Source organism: Liolophura sinensis, chromosome 9 (assembly GCF_032854445.1).
Source record: "Liolophura sinensis isolate JHLJ2023 chromosome 9, CUHK_Ljap_v2, whole genome shotgun sequence".
Lineage (NCBI taxonomy): Eukaryota > Metazoa > Mollusca > Polyplacophora > Chitonida > Chitonidae > Liolophura > Liolophura sinensis.
In genome coordinates this window covers 35,865,639-35,882,273 of record NC_088303.1, presented here as the reverse complement: position 1 = coordinate 35,882,273, position 16,635 = coordinate 35,865,639, and the positions used below count along the sequence as shown (strand labels likewise).

Here is a 16,635-nt window from a genome sequence, read left to right as displayed (position 1 = left end):
TGTGCGCTCAAGGTACTTAAAACCAAAGAGTTATCTCCCTTGCCCTGAAGCAGCTTCCAACAACCAAACCTTACATGTACCAAGAACCAGCCGATTTGCAACTCTAACAAAACTCATGATATACATGCACCATTACATAGGTGTGCTAATAGTCTGATCTTCTAAACAAATAGATACAAATATGACCATTACAAAAGCTTATAAATCATAACAACAATCAAACCAGAACTTCGTGTTTTATGTTTTTACATATGTGGTAAATTGGAGTCTAAGGGAATACAGATTTTTCCACTCTTTATTATCGGTACTGATTGCCTCACTGAGTAACATCCTCAACAATGATGACGGTGTGTACACTAAGTTCACCTTTGACCCTAGGCTACCACCCACACTGCTGGTTGCCATTGCTGTCTCCATGATTAGGTCATTCGTGTCCTGAAAGAACCACACATGTTGAGTCTGTGTATGAAAGCACAGGTCTGACTACACACCTATACTCGAGAGACTAGTTGTCTACACAGAGGACACACCCACTACCATATATAGTCAGAAGGACATAACAAACGTGGCTAAGCTCAAATACAAAAAAATTTATCCATGAAACTGATCTGTAATATACAGTGTACACATATAACATTGTCTACCTAATTAATGTTACAAGTATGCATACAACATTTTTTTGTAAAGGCATTTTTTCAATTTAATGGTAAATAACTGAATGGTTACACTGTCAACCATTTCGCCATACTGAAACAAACATCTATACCCTATTGAAGACTCAATCTTATAAAATGTTTAGCACTTGAGACAGCTGAACAGCTTATGTACCAGGTAATGTGTATGGTACGTTGTGTTGAACAAGAACCTTGTCTTAACAGGTGGTCTCCCGTGCCTTACCTGCAGGTGTAGATATACCTGACACCATAGAAAAACTGGTCAAAATCAAATCTGAGAAAAAAATGAGAAAACTGAGAATTAATAGCTGAAATTCAGGACTTACATTGTGAAGAAAACTTGTCAATCTGGCTTGGGAGAAATTGGCCGTTAAGAAGGGCAACACAGGCTAAGCCAGGATCATAAGTGCCTTGCAGTATCTCCACTCAACAGGTCTATTGTGCATCCTGCTGGAGACATTTCCTTCTTATCATGAATTCCAGACGTCACGGCTCAGTGACCAGGGGGCAGGCAAAGCACAGGAGTGCCAGCCACTCAGTGGTGGAGACAAAGGGTAAAATGAGCAGTGGGTTATTAACAGCCAGAGGAAACCAAGGGCTTGGAGCAGGAAGGGATTCACCCAACTAGCAGATTTACTTCAATAAGGACCAGCAACCCTCATTTTGAAATTATCCACGGGGTGGATGAAATATTCAGCCCACCATACACATGCAGGCCTAGTTTAGCAAATGGTTTGGCCTCACAAGTAGAACACATTGTATCCTATAAACTCCATGAATATCTACATATATATATAGTGGGCAGAGTATTTATTGGCATGGTTTGACAGCTATATATATATATATATACATATATATAGGTCATCTGCTGGCACAGCATGACAATCCAGTCCAATGAAAGCTGGAATTACTGCCCAAACTATTGTATTGTATTACTAGTGTACATGCAGCCCAGTTAGCTCCAGCACAACCAAATAAAAACGGTCCAAAAGTTCCCCCTTGCCTGACCCCCAAAACTGGTGTCAAAACTGGATACACTTCATGAAAAACAGGCGATCCCAGACCTTTTTTTTAATACGAGTGCATGCAGTTATTCAAAATGAAGAAGATTTGGATTATAAAGCTGGAATTCTGCTGATGAATTCAAGAAAGAAAAACTTTCAAAATTTCGTTTAACTAGGTTCACAATCTTTAGAACAATATCTAAAGATTACAGACTTCTAATCATATTAACATATAAATGTGTATTTCCAACATCCACATGCTAAATAATGACACCACTTTCGCTAAAACATGAAGTCAGGGCATGTAGATGTCATTAACTAGATCAAAAGTTTATGGCTTTTCTGGAAACAATGGCAGTATCAGACTAGCACAGAGCCGCACATAAAACCACTTAAGCTGTAGTGGAGGGTAATCCAAAGCTATATGTGTGTATATGCAGAGGTCTGTAGTTGGTGAATCATGGTAAAGCCATTACAATCCCTAGTGTTAAATCCTGCCCACTTTACTTCCCCATATTTGATTTCCAGTTTGACACAAGGCAAACAATGAGCTCAGCCTGTTTCCTGGTGCTCTAAATGGATGGTAAATGGAATTTCATGCCATCTAATTATGCTGGTATACCAGCATGGAGTGTCTGGGACTACCACTCCACCTTAAAAACTGGTCGCACCGTAACTGTGGCAAAACAAAACCAACTTTATTCATCACATGTTGTAAAGAAGTAGTTGTTGCCAGGAAAGACTAATCAGCCTACAGAAGTTGAAATTAGATGGACTTACGATTTTCCACATTTTTGGTCAGAATACACCTGTATATGTTGGTATATCAATGCAATATCTGCTGATGTTTACACATGCTATGGTCAAAATTTGGATCACATTTTCAGACCTTTTACTCAGCCACATAATACATATGTATCATGCAGTTATTCTGAAACAGGTAGTCAAAAGTACATACATATACATGCATTATAAAATGAAAAGCTTAATATAAACACTTCAGCCCCTGAATTCCAACATTACTACACCTATACGTTTGTGGGCACACAAACTCTGACTGGTCACACTTCATCAAGACAGATCATTTGAAGATCTATACTGCAGGATCGGAGAAAGGAAAGGGATTTACATATGAATTCCATTGTTATTCTTTGAACGGTTAAAAATAAAAAGCACAAATGAGACAACAAGGTAACATGGGCGGACAACCAATTACTGCTGGCATTAATTGCACACCATTATATGTTAAGTGAGAGATCACATGCTGGTTACGCCTATCGCACAGTAATTTCCATGGAATATGGTGAAGCTGCTGAAAATAGGCTGCTGGCACCATGCTGGCACTGTACACGTACAATGTAGGCTTCAGCGATCTAATTGATAAAACATGCAGCAACGGTGCCAGCTTGAAATAACATCTACAATTAGCCGACACAAGGGTAACATATTGTCCTGCCCTCTTTCAATACCAAAAATATCAACACTGTTCAGTGGAAATTCCATTTTGATCGCACTGCCATTTCAGCTGAAGTCTTCTAATGAAGTTAGATTTATAACACTGAGCTGCTTGCAAAGGGACACGTGACCATACCAAGAGAATACTGGCCACAACAGGATTTTTAGCATCAACAAACAGCTCTCCAAAACATAATCCATTGTTATGTCTGTCTGTCTGCCAGTCAGTCCATCGGTCAAATATTTTTGTGCAAGGCAACATGGACATTTTGTTGGCAGTGGTTGCCACATGTACAGTTAACTGAGACCTAGTTCTACAGATACTCCATAATGTAGAATTTCTTCTTCAACAACACAAACTTACATGTTTGCTGTACTAGTGTTATACTAGTTAGGATGTCTTTGACTAATTAAATTACTATACTGCGCTGTTTATAAATGTACCATGTGATCATCACATATCAGCAAAAATTCATGTATGAATGCAAAATAAGAACTGCATGTACCTCCCGATTTGTAAGCAGTGATTTGTGCATGCATGGTAATCATCCAAGCATGCTTTCTACAGTTACTCGGTCAAATACAATTTTATTGGTTCATCACCACCGAACCACAGCTTTACAGCTTGGGCTATTGGGACAGTCATATATTGTAACTTTAAGCCTCTTGTGTACTATTTTATTCACAAACATATGTATCTGAAACAAATGAGTTTTACTTAATTGGAAATCTAAATTAATAGGCACAGATAACAGAACAGCATGTATATGTGAAGGGTGTATATAGAACCAGTCAACCTAAGGCGCAGAACTAAGTGACCCTGCCAGCCATGTGTCATTAACCCAAAGCAGGAAATGCTGAAACTTTACTTACCATATTGGCTCCCACTCTACTTCCCCTGTCCCATACAGGAACAACCCCTTCTACTCTGATAATCACTAAGAGCCCAGCCTCTCACTGTAGCAACTTTCCACAGCCACTCAACACTGCAGCCAACTGTTGAGTCCCAGCAGTGAACTCCCAATCAATCTAATATCCCTATCCAATAAGGATATGCCATGTGATTCCAACTTGCCAGTAGTGTTGACAAGAGCTACATGGCCATTGGCCATGGATAAAATCCACACACATGCAGGCCCAATAATAAGTGAGGCTATCAGACCGGCTTCTAACCAAGCACATGATAGATGGCTTTGTATTTGGCTAGAAATCCATTTTCCAATATCACTTCGGGTCACTGAGATTGGGAGTCGGCATCTGTTGCCATCTTCAGATTACCTTTCCAACTGGGGAAAGTTCAAACACTATGGATTGGCCTACAGGTAGGACAATACAACAGAGAGATGAAATGGTTCATAAGCCCCTGACTTGGAATAATAGACTGGTCTGACAGCTTAACTAACAATAGAGCTTGTCCTGTCTCATTGTGATTGAGAGGGGATGTGCCAAGGGGCAAGGATTTGAGGGAGGCAAAAAAATCCATGCTATTGAAATCAGCCCACCTTTGGCAGGCTAGTCTTGGCTGTAGAAGCAACAGATGTGAAGTATTGAATTCTAGGTGTGTTGACTTCGCGGTTCCCTGGCGTAGACTTCGTAACGAGCTACATTGTCTGGCCGTGTCGCCGACAGTACCTGGCTCACACATACAGGCTGGCCGTGGCTACGGGAGGAATCAATACAGACAGGATGTCGACGATCAATGTTAACTTTAGAACTCAAAGTGTCCCACACACTGAACAGCTTCTGGTATTAACATTTTGAACAGATGCCAACTTTATTACAGCATCAGGTTTGGCTGGAGCTAGTTCAGCTTTGATAAACACCACATACAATTATTCCAAAACGTGTATATGGAACATATCTGACTTCACATTTGATTCGAGGGAATATTAAAGTAAAGCAGTTTTACAGATATACAAATAAAGCTGTGAACTCATTACCCTTTACCCCGACATTAATCAAATCCCACTTTTATAACTACTGCTGGATCTGTACCAGAATGGTTTAGCACCTCAATACATCAGAAAAGTTAAACTACTTTCAATACATGGTGTCTGACAATATATACCAACTTATGTAACAAACTGATCAAGTTGGCAAAAGGTTTTTAAGTTATACAAGTACTTGCATTCTTGGAAAATTCTTTGCCTTCTTCTACTACAGAATTTCATGATGTTAGTGCTAACATGTGTGCAGGAAACTAATCACGCTTCCAGGCAATGTCTTGGTAAGTCTTATGTTATCTGAAATCATAAGCTCATTTTGAGATCATGCCGATGAAGTTTCCACAATTACGGTCATCATCAAAAATCTATTCAATAGGCAAAACAAGAAGGATTCCCTTGAAAAAAAAAGCCCTACTACAAACTTTTGATTGAGAACTTTCTCACAATGTTGATTTCTTTAAATTTCCTATTTCTTTCATTACTGGCTACCCATAATTTAAAAAAAAAAAAAAATGTGAAGCAATCAACCCTATTTTATCCGATAGGGTCAAGTTACATCAAATTAATGAATTTTTAAGGCTGGCCCTGATTTCCTCAAAAAAAAAAAAAAAACACAGAAGCAATGCTCATACTACAGTGTGTGTGTGCTCTATATTGCCTTTCCAACAATATTACATATTGTATCTTGGTCACGACTTCACGAGGACCACGGCATCCCAACAAAAACAACATGAACCAGCCATTCATACGGTTTCACGAGCTGGTTACCTGTTGCTATTTGCCTTTTATTGATCCGCCATGTAACAGTTCTGGGTAAAGGATAACTTTTTTTCAACACACCAAACACATGCCTGGTCACAATGGTATTGGAAATGTTGGAAAACAGCTACATATATGTATGGGCGGACGCACGTCTGTCGCATTTAATTGTGAACACTTAAATGTAGTTTACGGTTAAGCTGTGCACAGGACGACGACGACAAAATGTGACATTCTTGAAAGATGTATTATACCAACTGCCAACTGTTAAAGGCATGGACATAATAGTATACATGTCCATGTACATCAGTGTTGAGTTCCTCATAAAGTACACAAGTTTTCAATGAGGCATCTGCTTAGCTGAGTATCATGCATGTTATGTATGTACCAGTCATGTTAGAGACTCATGGGGAGCAGGCCATCATCTTATGACCTTTCAAAGAACTAACATTTCACCTATGTTACTAAAGTCTTAATTCGTTTAAAATTATATCTATATTTATCACTGAATCTACTCTACAAAGAAAGAACGGCCGTAAGTATGGGCCGTATTCACATGGTCTGAGAATGATTTTGTACATGTCAATGTTAAATACAGGCATAATTTTAAACTAATCAAGAATTTATCAACATAGGTCAAAATATAACAGCTCTTTCACCGATCATGAAGGTGTTTCTTTTCAACTGCCATCGCAAACCAAGTACTAGGTACAAAACTGACCTCTGACAGAGCCCTTCAGATTCCCACTGCTCTTCAGACCTTGGTGACTACAAGTGGCCAACAATGCTGCTCTTGTTGTTGGCACTATGAAAAGTTTGTTCAATACCACTTGCGTGTGCTCATCTATACATGGCACTTAGGAAAGTTTGTCAGTAACTTGCCAAAGGTCAGTGGTTTACTTCAGGTACTACTGTTTCCTTCAGCCATAAAACTGACCATCATTACCATTAACAATCCAATAGAATGAGCTTTTGCAAATGCTTGCAACACTCAACCTCCGCCATCAATACATCCTTCCCAAGCAAATAATGAAAAGAAATAAATAATAAAAAAGCAAGAATAAATGCACTGCCTTCAGTACATGCTCACTGTTAGTTGCACAGGTATGTATTAAATCATGGCTATGTAGACAATAATGTAACAATGTAAATAAATATTCTAAATCTAAACTGCACCTACTTACAATCCTTACATACCTCAAAAGTCAATCTGTGAGCACTGCTGTTAGGGGGTAGTAGAGACACAGGAGCAGCTAGAAAGTCACCCAAACTAAGGTCGATTACTAACACTCAAAACCCCCCAAATGTATTTGGCTAATTTTTTGGAGGCTACCCCCCATATCTCCAGAACCGAGTTCCACATGTGCTCACCAAGTGCCAGCTACATGTATGTCTGGGCAGAGCAGCGGAGGAAGCTAGCACAGACTAACCGTTCAGTCTGGAATCCTGTATTTTTCGCACATTGCTAGCACCACCAATCTTTAATTTCGGAGTTCTCCAAGAGCTAGTCTGGATCCAAGATAGGACCTTATGGCAGAGGCACCGAGGCACCATGTGTAAAAATAACTCCAGGCATACCTAGGCCAAAAGGAAATGCTACAAGCTACTAGCTCCAACAGAAGCCTACATTGTACAGACAGAAAAAAGTCGACTGGAGTCAAAGACTTTGCCTTTAGAGCACGCCTAAACGTTTTTGTGGCAACGAATCAACCCCCAAAAGTGTGTTGCCTGCCAACCAATGAATACCAGTCCAGCTTAGGCACTTCTGGAAGTACATGTGCATGTAGATCAGGTCTAAAGTCAGAGTGTCTACGATGGAATTCTGTGGCTAGCAGACCTGCAGAACATATCCAATTTCACCATGCCAAACAGAGATGGATTAGTAACACATTGGCCTAAAAGAGAGAGCAGGAAAAACTAATATTGTCTGTAATGGAAATGCCACCAGAAATTGGGATTTTCCAACATCCTGTTCTCATTTTCTGAACTTCTTGTAACCTAAGCAACAGCCATTCCAGAAATTAATATTATATACTGTATCTTTAAGAAACTCCAAAAAAACTTTCAGACACATTTTCTTCATCTATCCACAAAAACAAAGGTCTACTCGTTTCAACTGCACTATAATAATTTGCTAACACTTGATAACTTGCAATGCTTTAAAATGAATACAAACATATTCCAAACTTATGGAGTAGAATTCGCGTCCCTGTGTTTTCATTTCCTTTAATTTCTTCACTTAAAATCTAATTTTTCCAATTAACCTTTAGAACAGATTTTCCTCTATGCACCATATTCAAGAATCTGTCACTCAAAAGAATTAAATATTCAGATTTACCCACTGGGCATCACCAGGCGCCTGCCAAACCTCAGGAATTAAAAGCACAGCTGTACCAGTGAGAGCTGGACTCGAGCCCATAACCTCAATTACTGGTCAGAGGCCAATCAGCTGCACTACATTTAGGAAGTGGGGGGGGGGGGGGGGGGGGGGGAGACAGAGAAGGAGACGGAGAAGTTGGAAGGGAGCGCTCCACCCTTTCTTGAATTTAACCACTTTTAATTATTTACATATCTGTTTTATTTTATGGGTGGAGAAAACTGGAGAGCCCAGGGCAAATCACCGACCTTCAGCAAGTTAATGACAGACGTTTCCATGTGTGACATACACCCCATACTTCTTTAAGACAAACAGTCTTTCACAAAGTATTACGCTATGCAATCGGCCACATGGCCGTTGTCGTCCACTTCTTGTCACCAAGGCCCCCACACGCGGTGAGGGACAGCCATTATTAGTACGTGAACATATACTGGTATCAAACCCAAGGCAAAAATCAATCCTTGTGTGCAGAGAATCATAAATCCCAAAGCCCTTTAACTGACAACTTGGTGGTAATACCAACATACAATTCACATATAAATCACAATTCCATAGTTGCTCCAAGTACATATACATGTACCTATGCACTTCTGTCTTAACATGTACGTGGAGTTTAACTTTTACCAAAGCTAGGCCTGCGGCAAGGTCAGACAACGCTTATATGTTGTGATAAAGTTTTCATAATACACAAGAATAGTGCACAAGTGAAAAAAGGACAACCTGATTTCAACAGAAATTGAAGTTTAGTTCATCCCAGACAATTTCTAACTATTGAGCTACTAATTCAATATTTTATTTTTAAACTCTGGCTTTAGCGTAAACTCTAGTGCTTCAGATTCAGAACCAACTACATCATCATCATAAAATAGGCATCAACATCAGAAACCATTTCATAATTAACAAAATCCTTTTCCTGAAAGCTACATGTACAGGAACAATGTACATGTGTAAGCAGTTTTCCTGTGAACCAGCAAGAAGAAAAAGCAGTTTAAATACCATCCAAAAACATGTATTCAAATATATTTATGCTTCTAATAATGACACTGAGAAGTAACACAATGATTAAGTACAAACCCATTAAAACAATAAAAACATATTATAGTATCAAGGAAAATAGATGTACCAGAATATTCCTTATTGCACTTTTTCTAAACATTGGTTTTGCCATATTATTTCACATTATAATTTACTTACATACAATTTCCTTTGTTCACAGCAGTGTCAACTAATAATGTTATGTGTCTTTGATTTATGTGATGTATTCTATTTGCCGTCCATAACTTAACTACTGTCCCTGAATTGAAAAAAATTCAAAATGATTCAAGGCAACAATGAAGCCAATATCATTTGAACCCAGAAGTGTGTAGGTAAAACAAACATGAAAGTGGGTATGTGTAGTGTCAAAGTATCAAGGCATAAATGGAACTTGTGGACATTGAATCATGGCCTAAATAGCTGCCATATATTACATACACTCCAATCCAAATTATCCAACTGTATAGAAATGTGTACATGCCTTCATCATACCAAACTATACATAGACTATATACATGTATTATATTGGCACCATTGTCAGCCTGTCACTCAAAATAATGGCATAAGCAAACCCAAACAAACACAACCATTCAGCAGGATTCTTCAGCCTGGCAATGTTTTCAAATGACAGAAATTTGTTTTGAAAACTATTCCAACACCTACCTTCAAACAGGCCATCCTGTCCAGCCTCTCTGAACTGAGCGAATATTAGACCAGAGGAGTGTGACAGAGGGTGATGTCTTCTGCGAGACCTGTGGAGCGCCTCAATGAGCAACAGGTTTCTGTAGAGCTATCTGAATCTGCCTATCCTTTATGCTGAGTGCCTGCTTAATAACCTCAGTCCTTTTATTGATTCAGTTTATCTGCCAGCAAATGTCCCTCACCAAGTTTTATATTTATTATCATTCCAAATTCATACATTGTGCCTAGCACCTTTTTTCCCCCTGAATTTGTCAGCCACAGACCTTGCTATAATTTATTCCCAGTCCAGGAAAAGGCAATTCCAGTTTGCGAGAGGGCCAGTTTCCCCCCCTTCCCCAGTTTAAGTGGCCTCCACAGTTAATCTAATGCTGTGCACATATGAACTTTATAATATTGGGGGGGGAGACACAGGATGTTCGGGTACAATTTCCTGGCCCATCTAGCCCACCATTTCCATTGGGTGACACTTTCACAGAGGCCTTGTCTTGTAGGCTGTGTGTTGACTACGTGGCAGGAGTAAATACAATTGATTGTCCCGTGCCACTCCACAGGCAAGGGCCCCTGCTCAATCAGTCTCTCAGGCAGATATATGGGGGCACTTGGCGGGAAGCAGAAATGGCATCAACACTGGGGTAGTAACAACCGACTTAAGCTGTCTTTCTGAGGGAATTAACCATGTGTACATGTAAGACGACATCCTCATTGTGACAAGCTGGCATCATTTGCTGCTCCATGCAACATGTGGTCTTTTTCCCAGCCCGAGGCTTCCCCAGTCCCTACCCTCTGTTTAATAGTGCTATAACTGTTCATCCCCTGGCCCTGTATCAATACCTCACACACGACCAGAGTCTTAAGCCTGATCTCTAATCTATTCACTGCTAACTAAGACATCGCGCCCTGACACACGCATGACTGATACCTGGTCAAATGGATTATATTGATGGTGGAATTAACTTAGGAACCTTATAGGCTGTAAATATTTAAAGAAGTTACCACAGTTTTGACCAGTTGATTCTGGAAAAGATGACAAATGAAGCACATGTACTGCAAAGAAAATATTCCATTATTGGCTGAGAGAGCTATTTCTTAATTTATTGCCTACTAAGTACTTGTACTTTCATAATGAAAAAACTAATATAGTAACTAAACTAAACTAAACAGATGTAGCTTCATGTATATGTAGGTGCACCAAGAAAAGTAAGTTTCTTGAAGACTTGTTTAAAAGTAACCAAAGTATAACCCCATAATTCCTCAATGTTTATTATGATGCCAGGTTGCATATCATAATGTATTTTGGGAAAATTAACCTATTCTTTCAAAGCATCCCTGGAAATTTTTTAACTTCCAAAACGGTACCCTTATAATGTATAAAATGCGGCTAGGATTGAGGAAACGTCATAGCCTGCGCACGGTTGCATGAGTATGATGTATGTCAAGTCTTTTAGTGGCACACACAAGGAATAACTCAAAGTTGAAAAGAATGAAATAATTACACCACTGATGATAAAAAAAGAAATCATGAAAAATAGCCTCCAAAAACTCTGCCCGTTATGTGTAACAGAAAAAAAAAACAACAAAGGTTATCACTGTCCACCAATTCCAATTTTACAAATACCGTCTGTACAATGATCTAATCTAAAGCTGTAATTATTTTTTCTGTACATGGTAAACTACATGTAAATTTGAACAGATGGTGAAGTTCCTGAAACTGCTCTTTGATATCCCTTTCATCTCAATAGGTCTTACATGTATATGTGCATATAAGCTCTGGCAGAGAATTCCAGTGTAAAGCAGCACTGAATAATGGCATCTCCATCTGCCAATACACAGTCAAAGAGGACATGCAGTCTTCTATGGCCCAGAACAAAATTCAGTCTTCACATTTGATCAAAATTGATTTTACTTCTCCTATTTCATAAAACTAAATACAAAGAACTCTTTCATTTCATATTAAAGTACATGCATCATTTAAACTGGGTTTTAAGGACAAAAACTACAATTATATTTTTTACATTCTATTTCAATCTCTAATGAAAATCTTCTGAACTTATAACTTCGATTACAGAGTATCATCCTGACTGTCTTTTAAGACCAATAACAAATCTCTTCACTACACATCTGCATTTTAAGGTTTACAAAAGCATGACATTCAGCACTATGTCTATCCTGTTCAGTTGGTGTCATCTTATATCTACGGCAGTCTCAATTCTGTTCTGTCAGCCCATCACCTTTGCTTGTACAGGGTGTCTGAATGCCGCTACACTTATTCTGCTGTTTCGCTGGTGCATCATGTCATGGCACCAGACACGACACACCACCAGTGTCACATTATAAAGGTACTTGCTGACCAGTACTTTTGGCTTCTATCACTATGCTGAGAACAAACAACAAAGTTTCAAGATTGCTAACTTAGAAGACTTGGATCCCAATCTGGACTGACTTAGACTCTTTCGAAACTGTCACAGCAGCCACGAATGATGTGACAGTGGAGCAAGTTGTTGTCTTGAGATAACACACAGTTCGCCACAAAGAGTAAGAGCAGGAAACAACTCCTTTAGTGACAACATGTACTAGTACATGAATCTTAAAAAACATTAATAATAAAAAAAGACAACAAAAGGCCAAAACACTAACTTTCAAGAAATGTGAATCTTAAGGTGTAAAATAATGGGACATTTCATTTCCAAATTATTCCCCAACTTCAGCATACGAAATTTTTGTGTGCAAGTGGAAATATTCTTTGAAGATAACACCAAGAATCAAAAATTCTTCCTCTAATAGCAAGAATGAGGTGACAGGAATACAAACTTCTGACAGATATTATTATTTATTTTAATACAATTTTTCCATTGACTGAATCAACTTCAACAAAATTCTCATGACCAACAGAACTACACATGTGTAAATGTAGAGGAAAATTAGATGACTGTAAACAGTAGTACTTCCTCAGCTCATAATCAATAACAGTTGCTTTAATCAATGTATTGATGAAAATATTGTAATGCAAAGGTGAATCTAAGATTCACTTCCTTGTTCCGAACAGGCTTCTTCAACTGCAAGCAGATCAATATAAAAATTGCTAGGCTAAATATAACTTTTTCCTTTGTTCCAAACATTTGAAAGTAATACGCTAAATGTGAAATGAAGGAACAGGAATGGGAAATGCAGTTGATGACCACAGTCATGACCACACTGGTACCTTACAAGCAAATCTATGTGTCATGGAAAGTTAATGTTGCTTGCTGACCTTTATATCACTGTTAATACTGACATGTGCATGTAGCAATTGGCATGTGCCATGTGACAGTACTCTTGAAACAACAATTTACATTTATACATGTGCCGAGATTCCATAGAGCCAAGTAAACAGTTAAAGAAACTAAGCTATTGCAGCATGTTCAGCTGTCCACCAAAAGTGCTGTATATCTGTTAAACATCATATTTTACGATGAACGGCTTGATGACAGGAAGCTACATATGTCCAACCAAATTTTGGGTTCTTTTTCTTTCTTTTTTTTAATTTATATCTATCGTATAAAGGCCATTGAGATGGGTGTTTCCTTAAATGTCAATTGCCAGATCCCTGCTGCCAAAAAAAGCAATACATGGTGAACTACTCTACTGAGACATTTTTCAATAGAATATTGAATTCCTGTACGCTTGAATGATGTCTCGAATACTGCAGTGCCTTTCCCTGGCTGTTCAAAACTTGTACAAGTGCCTGTTGGGAGAAGCCAGCTAGGGAACAGCCACTATGGCTACAAGCATCCAACCATAGCCTGGAGAGAATCTGTCCAGGTATAGCCAGACTGACTGAACAAATATACTAGAGCAACACTCCTAACAGGTATGAATCTCAGGTGCTTCTAGACTGTGACCCCGTACAAAGCTAACATTGTACAGTGCCAGCCTGAGATGAGCTGTGGACCTTGCTCAGGGCTGGGATTTACCTCTCCACACAAAATGGGGGCCCAGTTGACATTCAAAAGGTCTGATAAGGCAGCCTGTGCAAAGCCATGTAGGGTGGCACACTGATAATGGCCCAATTTAACTGAGCACCGACTGCTAGGCCTGAGGGCTACAACAAACCGGGTACAGCCAATGCAGCTAAACATACAGTAGAATATCACCCACTTGCACCGAATGCTGCTCAGTGGAAACTTTCTAGGCAGTTTTGATTCACATTATAGATTCTGAAAAGTGGTCCAGCAAATTTGTCACTTATCTACACCAGAGTTTACTGCGCTTATGCAACAGACAATAGACTTATGTAAACATGTCTGACGTCACATGATGATCAACATGAAAAGACACAGAAGATTTTGAGAACCAAATTAAAGCTTTAATATTTTATTTAAACATTGTGAATAATGCTGAAAGTTCAATGTACATCTTAGCAGAATTGCACAGGAAGGGTGACAAGAAATTCAAGTACATACAATGTATACTTAACATAATGTAGGAGGAAAATTTTATTTGCAAAGAAAGTGGCTTATAATTGTAGTTGAACAGAAATTCCAAAGCAGACAATAAGTTAACCTAGAACTTAACAAAGAAAAACTAAATAGGAATGAGATACTGAAGTCACAAGAAATTCGACAACAGATAATAATTTTTAAAAATTCTATAAACTAAAAAAAAAAAATTTATATTAAGATGTGATTATTACCAAACCCTAGCTGGGTGACTTGACTGGCAGCTTTAGAGATCTAATTAAGGCATTTGTCATCTTCTAATTTACTGCAACGCAGGCAGGAGCCTAAGTGTTGACGAAGTTATGTATGTGCCTACACAGACGTATATGTAACTTCACTGATTTACATGTAGTATAAGACTGAACGTTAATGTATAGACTTGTGGTGATGATGGGGCCATGAACAAGTACATTGTCCCGTGACTATGTAAATGGCGCTATTTTGGGAGCTTAATAAATGTATGGAATAGTGATGAACAGGAGGGAAGGCTGCCTATTTACGGGGCGCATCTGAAAGGTAGATTGCTATGGGGCGCCGGTGGTTGGCGGTGAAATGTAGGTTACATAGGACACGACTGACTGCAGTCCTCAGTGTGTAAGAGTGAGCGAGGACCGGCTGAGCCAGTATCAATGCTCACAGGTCACACACCCTCTTCCAAATACAGCGCTCACCGTACATCTCATATGCTCGATATAGCCGCCCCACAGTTAACTTTATCTTCTCCATAGTAACAAAATAGCTTAATTACACTCACTTGCCCAAATTAAAAGCCCCAGCGAGAAGGAATCGTGTGATCGCCGAAGGAATCAGTTGACGAGAACCAAAGTTTACGCATGGCACTGGCCGCCATTTTGTCAGCGAAGAATCTCAGCGCGAGCCCGAAACTTTATGCCGTGGCTTCGAGTTGAGTTGCCGATCGGAGAACTTGAGAGTTTCCAAAAGTTTGTCCCTCTATCCAACTAGACCACTCGGCACTTACCTGGTGCCTGTTAAATGGACTAATACATCGGTTAACTTACCTTAGAATTCTTTCATTTAGGTCATGCAGTGGACTGTGTCAGGCGAATGTCTGTGTTGTCATCACTCTGGGGCACAGGCAACTTCCTAAATTCGGAGAGTAGATTTGCGTGTCGCGAATCTCCGCTGATAGCGATAGGTGGCGCCTCGATTCGGCCTAGGGCTCCACCATTCCTTCACATTCCAGAGTCGCCGCGACCAGTTTATTCAACAGTCTTCGTAGACGCACAATAGTCACCGGGCTATCTTTATCTTTCTGCTCAACACTCGTGTTTACCTAAACGCTTTGTCTTTCATCGGGCAGACATAGCCGTAAAAACACCTGTCGGATGGGGTGGACCATTTAGGCCTGCATTCCTGGCGATTCTATACACCGTGTATATGTATATTGGGAACCGGAACCAAAAGTCCAATATCCTATAGTCACATTCATGCCTATATACGCCTCATACCTAGATAGGGCTATATCTTCGACCAGCTTCTAACGTGGAATATATTAGCTGTTAGATCTATGGATAGGCCTCATTCAGTGGACGCATGGAATTGCATAAAGCTTTCCAGACAACCTGAAGTTCCAAAGTGGACAGACTTTGTGGACGATTCTTTATAGGCCTAGGCCCATATATGGCTATGCATAAACGGTGTAACTTGCGCAAACTGGTGTTCTAATTCGCATGCAAGACAGTTTGTAGGAGTCGTAGTGGGGGAACCCAAGTCACGTATCACTGTATCTCGTGGTAGGAGTAGATATGCTCTGTAGTAGGCTAACATGGACATTCAACACTTGGCAAGTTTACTTCTACCTCGCCTTATGATATCCAAGATAACCGATTTCAATCCTTAAGCTGACGAATTAAGGTGTCCAAAATAGTAAAAGCATACATGCATGCCGAATCTTTCGTTATAACAACAGGCGTTAATTGCAAATTAGGTTATTCTCAAAAGATTCGTAAATAATAAACGTGAACCATTGTCTGAGATAGCTTACTTTACCGGTACGTTATATTGTGTTGACCACTGTTGAATGCATAGCCATATATATTTGTAGCCTAAATGTATGGAGACAGGCACTGTTAGTAGCAAAATGCAAACTATCTTTAATTACATTCCTCATAACCATTACTTATTTATATTTATATGCATTCCTGATAACGCAGTTCTAGTTATTGATATAGCATAAACCAATAATTT

At 39.3% G+C, this 16,635-nt stretch overlaps 1 protein-coding gene across 3 annotated transcripts in view; it reads right to left on the bottom strand.

The window, feature by feature from the left end:
* Positions 1–15,556, bottom strand: part of LOC135475006 (uncharacterized) — a 49,699-nt gene extending 34,143 nt beyond the window's left edge. Inside the window, exon 1 of one of the 3 annotated variants that reach the window (XM_064754729.1) lies at positions 15,447–15,556. The gene's annotated coding sequence lies outside the window, so the exon portion shown is untranslated. Of the gene's footprint in view, positions 1–9,913; positions 10,182–15,181; positions 15,279–15,446 lie in introns of those variants that run through there. The other 2 variants (XM_064754733.1, XM_064754732.1) reach the window with 2 other exon arrangements.
* Positions 15,557–16,635: the final 1,079 nt, after the last annotated feature.